The sequence below is a fragment of the Phyllostomus discolor genome, chromosome 6 (genome assembly GCF_004126475.2).
Source record: "Phyllostomus discolor isolate MPI-MPIP mPhyDis1 chromosome 6, mPhyDis1.pri.v3, whole genome shotgun sequence".
NCBI classification, from domain to species: domain Eukaryota; kingdom Metazoa; phylum Chordata; class Mammalia; order Chiroptera; family Phyllostomidae; genus Phyllostomus; species Phyllostomus discolor.
The window spans coordinates 92,778,773-92,790,224 of NC_040908.2; the positions used below are offsets into that span (position 1 = coordinate 92,778,773).

The 11,452-nt window shown below is 33.3% G+C and overlaps 1 pseudogene; it reads right to left on the bottom strand.

The window, feature by feature from the left end:
• Positions 1–4,977: 4,977 nt before the first annotated feature.
• Positions 4,978–5,094, bottom strand: LOC114501248 (annotated as a pseudogene).
• Positions 5,095–11,452: the final 6,358 nt, after the last annotated feature.

Consider the following 11,452-nt stretch of genomic DNA (forward strand, 5'->3'; position numbering starts at 1 on the left):
ACAAAATAGAGACAAACTCATAGATGGAGAGCAGGATGGTAGGGCGGGGAGAGTTTGAGCAAAAAGGAAAAGGGGCTCATAGGCATGGACAGCAGTGTGGTGATTGCAGGGGGGCAGAGGGGGTATAAGGGAGTAAATGGTAATGGGAAAAATATAATAAAGAAAAAAGTACAGCAGAAAAGCATTGCCAAAGAAAATAAATAGTCTGAATAGGACAGTAGAGAAAGGTTCACAACATATGGCATAATTATAAGGACTTATTACTTCCTATGCTGAAAAAAATGCATCTAGAGAGTGGGAGAGTATAAGTTATCTTCAAACCTTTATGAGCAGTTCATTTCCCTCAATACCTTGAAGCTTGAAAAACAGGGCTTTCAAGACAGACATTTTTCTGAATTATGATCAGGGAGGGACATGCTTTTGTTACATTTATAGAAAAAAAATCCAAGTATGGATTTGGAATGATTAAAAACCATATCAAGAAGGGAGTTCACAAGGTATTTCAATAGTATAATACAACAGATTTCTTCATAAATCTCTTCTGCTTCAATTTGGCTTCGACGGACAGGCAAAGTCTACAAGGTTTCATCTCAATGAAGGTTTAATTTGTCTCATTTCCTTCCCTGTGGGAGAATTTCTGATGGTTGTCTAGATTTTCTAAAACATCTATTTTAGAATAATAGCCCGTATTTTCATTTGACACTTAAAATACTTACTGCTAGAAGAAACAGTGGGAGATTTTTTGTTGACTGTAATGTAAATTTAACTTTATGGAGCTCTGAGGGTTTAATGTCAATTACTGAAGGAGAAAACATCAATAACTAAGGTTTTAATGTAAAGGAAATCCTCAAAATTAGATGACATGCATACATGAGAGATAAATAATTTGAACATAAAAACAGAAAGAAAGCTATTTAATCTAGTCCATCTAAAAATGTTTCCACTGTGCAGAAGAAGCGGAAGGATAATCCTCACTGCCCTGCAGCTTGTGGGTTGTTGCAGTTAATGAGAACTGTGAATAACAAAAGAATATCACTTCATAAACTGTAGCAGAACTGATTTTCATTTATGAGTTCTTTCCTAGAAACCCTGAGATTTAGAAGTGAATTCCCCACAGGGCATTAAGAAAACAATTTACATAGGAATCAAAGGACTCTCTAAGGGGCAAGTAAAACAAAGTGAACATACTTCAGGTAAAGTCATATAGAAAGCAAACTATATGTAATGTTGTACATAGTACCTATTCAATTATTTACGCATAATTCAATTATAATTTTTTCTGAGGTAAAATTCGTATTTTAAAACATTTGTAAAATAATTTTAAACTGACGGTATTTTGTTATTAGCTAGTCTATTTTACTTCCACTATAATTCCTATTACCCTGTTTAGGCATCGAATGTTTATAAGTGTGTCATTAACACACAGTGCCTTTGTGCCCAGTCCCACTCCATCTCTGTGAGTGAAATGTGGTAGGCTGTGTGCCCTCTGCCTTATAGCTATGATTTGAAACAGTCATATAAGAATCAAAATGACAATGATCAACAGTAATTTGATTTTGCAAAAGATATTGATAATTGACTTAGTTTGTCAGCCTGAAGTGTTAAAATAAATGTCTAGTAACCAGAATCATTCTGAGATGACTTAAATGTTGGTATGTTTTAATTAATGATTGATTTCACAACATATGGAAATACATGGTTTTATGTTTTTCCTGTCTCTTGTCATAATTGCCTAAAAAGAAAACAAACAAACAAACAAGCAAACCACCTGAAGCTTAGTCAAAATTTCATTATATGTACCTTTTCTAAGACCTCATTGCCTTCTTCCTTGTCTACTGGTGTATTTAGAAAAGATGTAGTCTGGAAATTCAGGCAATATCAATCATGTTACTTTCTTTGGGCTTTACTTCTTCAAAACTAGCATCTAGAATGGAGAACTGAACATAGATGATATTAAAGGTCTAAAGTTTAATTTCATCTATTGTCTGTGTTTCTTTACATGAAAGTACTTATTAGCTTAATTAATGCTATTATGATAATACCAAAGGCAATCATAATGGTACTTAACAGTATATTCAGAATAGGAAAAAGATCTTAATATGTTAGAAGTTTAATTCTTAATAGTTAATATATCTCTGTGTATATAACCATGTGATTGAGCTTTTGTGGTTGTATGGTAAGTTTGACTTTGAAGTTATTTTATGCCTGGTAGATAGTGGACAGTCATCTGATTTTTTGTTTCATGAATTTGAAGATTGAAATATATTTCCTCCTTGCTTCATGGATTTGGAAATCAGATAATCTTTTCAGTCTTCTGTAATATAGATTTTAACACCTGCCTTCACATGAAACTACCAAATACTTACTTCAACACAATCGATTTTCTAGTCCTTACCTCACCTACCTCTCAACCCTAAATAACTATTAACATAATGATGTGATTCATGTTTTTATTTTTCTTTGATATAACAAGCTCTAAAGGGAAGAATCTTATATCATACATGGTAATAACCCTAAACTGAGTTCTTCTAGTCAATTTTAGTTTTAGAAAGTCCTTGTCTAGAAGACGATGATTGAAAAAAAATGGTTATTAAATAAAATGCAGTTGTTATGTTCAATTTTTAAGTCAATGTAAATGAGAGTAATTTTGCCCCCAAATCTGATGAAACTCAATCTGTAGGAAAGTCACCAAGAAAGACCATGTGTATGATATCAGTGACAATAAGTCTAGATTCTTATTAGTAGGTATTAGTTTTCAGAAAACAAAATGAATTTGTAAATGAACATTATCTTTATCACTGTATACCAATCACTATTCATATGAAAGAATGAAGTATTTACATAGTTCAATCCAGAAGCAGCTAAGAAAAAAAATAGAATTTATATTTTCTGTTTACAGACTTTTATAAATATTCCACTTCTAAAGTAGTCCTAGGCTTACCGAACAAATGTTCTCTTTTTAACATGTTTATGATTACATCAAATCTGAGTGAAAATGATCTCTGAACATAGTTACTGAAGATTAGTTATGAAGCCAAACCTTGGTAAATAACTCTAAAGTGACTTCTTCCAGGCAGTGTTATCTTTGAAAGTATATACAAAGCACAGTTCTGATTGACTCTTTTGTTTTGTTAAGCCTTAAATCTGCCCAAAGTGCATGATCAGGTTCTGAATGCCTGCTGACTGGCATCTTAAAGAAAGAAATGTCATGCATCACACTGAAGCCTCACACTGTGTTAGCACTGTCATGTCACATTTCTTTCCCAGCATATCAGGGTGATATTTAACTCACGTCTCTTCTGCACCTCTATATTCACACGCCTTATTTGAAAATTCCTTTGACTGTGGAAAGTTGTAATTGCCTACAAAAATATGAGAAAGCTGTGAATATATTTAAAATATGACTTTAAGAATTATGTTTAATCCTGTTAACATTTATTATCTGTGTATCAGTTCTGAACTTTACATAAACCATTTACATAATAGATAATCATTCTGGTTTCTTTTGCTCAATATAAAATTTTTGAGATTAAATTATGTTACCTATTTCTATGGTTAGTTCATGTTTACTATTTATTAATGAATTATTATTCATTAATTCTTGTATATTTATTAATTTTGTTGTATAATTTTGCTGAAACTTATTTATCTATTTACCTCTTGATGGACAATTTGGTTGTTTCTAAATCTTAATGTTCAGAAATAAACTGCTATGGCTATTCCTGTTTAAGTCTCTTTGTTAATATATTCTCATTTCTCTTGATGAGTGCTCAGGATTAGCACTGATGGGAAATGGGTGTTTAACTAGAGTAGCTGTATGCCCTTTCATTCTCACTAGTGATATATTAGGGTTTCAATTACTTTGTATCCTCAGCAGAATTTGGAAATGTCATTCTTTTTAAATTTAGAAATTCTATTAGGAGTGCAGTATTATCTAATTTTGGCCTTTATTTGGATTCTCCTGATGAGCAATGATACTGGATATGTGTGTTTTTTGACCATTAATTAATATTCTATTGTGGAGTTTGAGTTTTTATATTGGGTTGCTTTTTACCATTTTTTAAAATTCTCGTTTCAATACAAGAGATATGTATTGGGATGTTTTTGCGAGTCTCTGGCATGCCTTTTTATGTCCTTTAATGATATTTTTGAAAAGTAGTTTTCTAACCTTCCTAAAGACCCATTTTACCTTTACATTTCTCCTCCCTTTTCAAAAATATAACCCCACCGCAGCTTAATTCCATTTACATAACCTTCTTCTTTGCACTTTGTATTCATATGTTCCATCTACATATGTAGTAATCACCAGTTAGTACTATTTTTATTTTTCCTCAAATAGTTATTAAGTATAAAAAAGTTACAAGAAGAAACCATGATGTTTAATTGTTTCTGATGCTCTTTATCCCTTCTTATAGATCCCAGGTCCTAATGTGGTATTTTCCTTCGTCCTGAAGTCTATCTTTTTGTATTTCTTGGGATGCAGCTTCCCTGCTGACAGATTCGCTCAGCTTTCATATATCTGGAAATGTCTTTATTTCAACATCAGTTTTTTGTTGTTTTTTTGCCTTTTTTGAGAGAGAAAGAGGTGTTATGATTACAAATAATATGTTGGCATTTTCACTACTTTCTCTAAGTTTTTCAGAAGTTTCACAATTGTGAGCCTATGTAAAAGGTTTGCTTGTATTCATTCTACTTTGACTTCGTGAGTTTGTTGAATCTAAAAGTGGCTTTTTAAAATCACATCTGGGACAATCAGGTTTTCTTTTTTATCATATTCTTTCTCTTATCTAATTACACATATAGTCAAATCATTTCATAGTTTCCTATGGTTCCTGAGAGTCCCTTATTCTTTAATCCCATTCTGTCTGCTTCTCAGATTAGATCATTTCTATTTATCTGGATAATTTCTATTCACTGACACTTATTTTCTTCCATCTTCAAACCACTATTGAGTTAATTAGAGATTTTTTCTATTATTTGGAATACTTTTTATAGTTATTTAAAACTGATTTTCCTTGTTTAGTGATTATGACATTATTAAACTGACAAGAACAGATACTACACCTGATCTTAGCCAAAAGGCTGAGAAGTGATGATTATGACATTATTTTATTTTAATATTTTGAACATATTTTCCCTTAGTTCTTTGAACTAGTTGCTTTCAAGGCTTTCTCTGCTAAATGCAACATCTACGTGACCTTGAGGTCAATTTTTATTTAATCTTTAGTTTTTTGATGTGGTAGGTACATATTTAATTATTTGAAATACTGACAAACGTCTTCAAATTGGGGTGTTACCACATTGGGACCAGCCCCAGAATGGGTCTGCCATGGGCCTGATGGTGTGTGGGTACTTGATTCATGCAGGAAAGATTTCATAAGTCCAGGTGATTTTGGGAGTATGCTTATTAAAAATAGCAATGGTGGAACAAAGAAGGGCTTAAGACAGAAGAAGCAACAGGAGATAGCCCAGGTGGGGCTGCTTCAATTCACTGGGGACTGAAGTTCACAGGGACAAGAAGTTAGCTACGGCCAGGCTGTTTTAGCTCACTGAAAAGTCAGAGATAAGGGAACCTTGTAGACAGGTTCAGGGGGTTAGCTCAGGACACGCTGCTGCTGTCCCACTACTCCCCTAGTTGCAAATTTTGTGGGAACCCCTAGGAGAGAGAAAGTAAAAAGTTCATGCCTTAGAAAAAGCGTGGGTGTATTCCAGAGAGAGCTGCTGGTATCCTTCATCTTGAGGGTTTTTGTGTCTCTCCTGAAGGTGAGGATCTTAGGGGAGAGTTTCATCAGAATATTCATCAGTATTCCAGATGCATTTTTAATATGCATATGAATCAAAATCAGCATATAAGGGAGTTTGGGATTATTCTCTAGTCAGCTTCACTGATTTACTTTTATCTTGGGTCTGTCTGGCTTTAATTGGGTTTTTGTTATTTGGTCCTCTGGTTTCATCTGTCCTTGGGTTTGGCTGGCACAAATGGCATTAATTGGGTGTCTTTCTTCTGTTTCTGTGACCAGGGTTATTTAAGCTATTTATTCACTGGTTAGGGAAGAGAGGTATAAACCATTTGTTCTCAAGTGTCCTTGGTTATGAAATAGAAGATTTTATGATTCATTAGCTATCTGTAAATTGGTCAAATTGTTTAGCCTTGTTTAGTTATCTTGTATCAGTTTCCTTATTCCACTTGACAAATTTTCCTTTCTTACTATCCTGCCTCTGTACCATTTTACATTTTATCAAAAATGTATAAAAATTCTAGTTATTCCACATATTTTCAATACTTTGTATCTTCTTTTTAAAAAATTTTAGCCTTTCTAATCATTTTGCAGTGATGTGGATGCTGAAGGGGCTAGAACCCAGTGGGGACTCAAGCCCGGAGCCATGAGAGTTCTTGACTTTGAGCAGGCAGGGATTCAAAATGGGAGCCAGACAAAAATTAAAGTGGAAAAGCAGGTTTAATTGAGCAGAGAGGACAAGCAAGAAAAGCCACTCCACAGACAGAATGGCATACTCTCCTCACAAGAGAAGAAAGAGAGACCCAAGCCATATCTAGAGGCTGAGCTTATATCTGTGTGTAGTTTCTATGCAAAATTGCTGGTACAGGGCCATAGAGAGTGAGGGGGGAAAGTTGGGATTAATTTTAACTTTTACAAGGTATACTTTGTGGTCTGTTTTTCCTTTATGAAATGGATAAATGATAAGGTATGGGTGAGTAGCTACTAACAATCTTTGCAGGAATTTTCTTTTTCTGAGGATCCTCATGGTCTGCCTGCACTCTGGTGAGCCAAGCTCAATGTCAGGCAGTGCATAGTAGGCCCCTAGCTTAGCTTTCTTTGACTTTACTTGATTTGTGTAGTTATGATATCCTCTCCTATATTATTTTGTTATTGTGGTTTTAATTTATATGTATGTAATTAAAAATTATGTTGAGCAATTTTAATGTACTTATTTACCACCCACATACCTTATTTATTGAAGTATCTGTTTAAATCTTTTTCAACTTTTAAAATTGTATGTGTTTATTGATTTTTTAGTCCTCTATCAAATAATTTTTTTACAATCATTTTTTCCAGTCTGTAGTTTACCTTTTGATTCTTTTGATACTGTCTCTTGAAAAGAAGAGCTTTTTAATTTGATAAAATCTAACATCAATTTGGTCTTTTGTATATCATGTTTTTATTGTCACATTTAAGAAATATTTTCTGCCCCAAGATCACACATGTTTTCTTCTGTATTCTTGTAGACATTTAAGAATTTTAGGTATTGAATTTTGACCTGCAATTCATTATAAATGATTGTGGTGAAAATCACATATTCATTATAATGAATCACATATTCATTATAAATATGTGGTGAAAAGTATGAGTAGAAGTTGTCTTGTTTTACTTTGCTTTGTTTTGCTTATGGATATTCAGTTGATGCAGCCACAATTTGTTGAAAAGACAATGATTTTCACACTGATTTGTTGAAAATCAGTTGTTCGTAAGATGTGGGTATATGTCTGGGCACTGCCATTTTATTGATCTATTTATTGACCACTATGCCAATACCATACTGTCTTAATGACTATAGTGTTGTAAGTCTTGAAAACAGATAGTGTCCTTTTTCAAGGTTGTTTTGACATTCTAGGCCTTTGCATTGCCAAATAAATTTTACAATAAATTAAAATGGAATGTTAATTAAAATTGTCCCAAATGTTTATATTAATTTAAAAGTGAATGATGTCTCAAAAATATTGAGTCTTCTGATCTATGAGCATGACTTCTTGCTCATAGATCATGAAGGACTTGCATGATCTTCTTGATATCTTGTTGATATCAAGAAGGCAGTCCTTGATGCAGGACTTCTTGATATCTTCTAGCAATTATTTTCTGCTTTTATGTGTATGAGCCTTTAATATCTTTTGTTAAATTTATTCATAATTTGGGAACATAAAAAATAACTTTCTTCCCACCTTATAAGTTTTAGCTGGGCTAATAATCAGAATAATAGAGATAGATTATTAGAAGAAAATGCACAATATTTATTATGGATGTACATGCCACAGATGTCATAAGATATGAGACCAAAATCCATTGGGAACATGAGGTTATATGGCATTCTGGACAAGGAAGAAATGAGGTGGAGATCTGGGATTCCAAAGGGAAAGTAGATAATTCACAGGAGAAAGAGCAAACATATGATAAACAAATCCTTGCTGGGTCATCCTGAAATAATGGAACACAGTGGAAAACAAGCTTTATTAGACTTTGCCTTATCTGGCACAATGTGCTAATTTATATGTGCTAAGGTGAACATGCTCAGGTGGATTATGCTAAGTTTCCATTCTGGAAATCAGTTTCTCTATATGAATTTCTTTGAGCACAAAGGGATAGGGGCAAAGGTTCCTTCTGTGTCTTTTGTTCCTTAATCACCAATTTAAAATTAATATCCAAAAAAGCATACTTTGCAATAATAAAACTTTAGTCTGCTTCAATAAGTAACTCATATTTTTGATGTTTGATATTTTTGTATTGATTATTATATGGCAAACTCAACTCATTGACTCATTATCCTCGATTTTTTGTCTCTTTATAAAAAATAAAATCCATCTGATTTTGTACAGATAAGAAAAATAATTCTGAGATGTTCTAAATTAAAATTACAGTGGCTTTCCATGGCCAATGTAGCTCAGTGGATTGAGCACTAACAAACTCTTTTACTTTATTTTATTATTTTGTACACTTTTAACAGATTTATTAAGTGTACAATACAATATTATTAACTGTAGGCACCATGTTGTACAATAGATCTACAGAAGCTGTTCATCTTGCATAAATAAAATTGTTTTATTAAATCATTTTTATTGTTATTCTATTGCAGTTGTCTCAATTTTCCCCCTTTGCCCTCTTCCACCCATCCTGTCCCCTCCCACTCCCACAGTCAATTCCCACATGGTTGCCCACGTTCATGGGTCATTTGTACATGTTCTTTCTCTAGTCCCTTCCCCTTCTTTCCCCCGTTATCCTCTTCCCCACTTCCTGCTGGTCAATTTCAGTCTGTTTCATGTTTTCATGCCTACAGTTCTATGTTGTTCATTAGTTTATTTTGTTCATTACATTCCTCTTATAGGTGAGATCATATGGTATTTATCGTTCACTGACTGGTTTATTTCACTTAGCATAATATTCTCTCAGTTCCATCGACACTGTCACAAAGGGTAGGAATTCTTTCTTTCTTTCAGCTGTGTAGTAGTATTCTATTATGTAAATGTACCACAGGTTTCTGATCCACTCATATACCAATGGGCACTTAGGCTGTTTCCAGCACTTGGCTGTTATAAATAATGCCTTTATGAACACACGAGTGTATAGGTTCTTTTAAATTGGTGATTTGGGATTCTTAGAGTATATGCCCATCAGCAGAATCACTGGTTCAAAAAGCAGTTCCATTTTTAGTGTTTTAAGGAAATCCATACCATTCTCCACTGTGGCTATATCAGTCTGCATCCTCAGTAGTGCACTAGGGTTCACTTTTCTTCACATCATTGCCAGAACTTGCTGTTTGTTGAATTATTGATGATGTGGCCATTCTGACAGATGTGAGTTGATAACTCATTGTGGTTTGAATTTGCATCTCTCTGATGGCTACTAATGTTGAGCATCTTTTCATATGTCTATGAGCCATCTGTATGTCCTTCTTAGAAAAGTATCTATTCAAGTCCTTTGCCCATTTTTTAATTGGATTGTTTGTCTTCCTGGTGTTAAGTCAGATCAGTTCTTTATATATTTTGGAGATTAAACCCTTGTCTGATGTATCATTGGCAAATACGTTCTTCCCTACAGTCAGTTCTATTTTTATTTTGATAATGATTTTTTTTAGCTTTGCAGGAGCTTTTTTATTTTGACGTAGTCCCATTTTTTTCCTTTCTTTCCCTTGGCATAGAAGATATATCAGTAAAAATATTGCTACATGGGATATTTGAAATTTTCTTGCCTATGTTTTCCCCCAGGACTTTTATGGTGTCACAACCTATATATAATTCTTTTAACCATTCTGAGTATATTTTGGTGTATGTGTGTAAGTTGGTGGTCTAGTTTCATTTTTTTTGCATATACCAGTCCAGTTCTCCCAACACCATTTATTAAAGAGGCTCTCTTTTCTCTGTTGTATGCCCATTTGTCAAATATCAATTGACCGTAGAGACCTGGGTTTATTTCTGGGTTCTCTATTCTGTTCCATTAATCTACATATTTGTTCTTATGTGAGAACCAGTCTATTTTGATTATAGTCACCTTGTAATAAAGTTTGATGTTGAGTATTGTGATTCCTCGTACTTTGTTTTTCTTTGTCAAGACTGCTGAGCCTATTCATTGTCTTTTTTGGCACCTTATGAATTTTTGAAATATTTGTTATAGATCTAACTCGTATCCTCCTCAAACTTTTCCAAAAAATTCAAGAAGAGGGAAGACTCCCAAACTCTTTTTCAAGGCCAATATCATCCTAATTCCAAAATGATGTAAAGACACAGTAAAGAAACAAAATAAAGACCAATATCTCTGATGAACATAGATGTTAAAACCTTCAACAAAATACTGGCAGTCCAGATTCAGAAATACATTAAAAAGATCAGACACCATGATCAAGTGGGATTAATCCCAGGGATGCAAGGATGGTACAACATTCTCAAATCAATAAACATACTATACCATTAAACCAAATGAAGGGTATAAATCGCATTATTATATCAATAGATGCTGAAAAACCATTTGATTAAAACCAGCACCCAGTTATGATAAAAACACCCAACAAAGTGGGAATGAGGGAGAATACATCAACATAATAAAAGCCATGTATGAGAAACCTACAGCCAACATTATACTCAACAGGCAAAAACTAAAAGCTTTCTCTTTAAGGTCAGGAAACAAGGGTGTGTAATTTCACCATTCATTTCAACATAGTACTAGAAGTTCTAGCCATAGCAATCAGAAAAGAAAAAGAAATGAAAGGTATCCATATCAGAAAGGAGAAAATAAAACTGCCATTATTCACAGATGACATGATAATGTACAAAGAAAACCCTATAGTCTCAACCAAAACACTACCTGATAAGTGAGTATGCTAACCAGTGGGATACAAAATCAATATACAGAAATCAGTGGCATTTTTGTACATTAAAAATGAAATATCAGAAAGAGAAACGAGAAAAAAATCCCATTTACTAGAGAAACAAGAAAAACAAAATATCTAGGAATAAATTTAGCCAAAGAGGTAAAAGACCTGTATTCAGAATACTATAGAACATTAAAAAGAAAAATTAAGGAAGATACAAATAAATGGAAGCATATACTATGTTGATGGATTGGAAGAATTAATGCCATTAAAATGTCATATTACACAAAGCAATATACAGATTCAATGCAATTCCTATTAAAATTCCAATAGCATATTTCACAGATCTAGAAAAAAA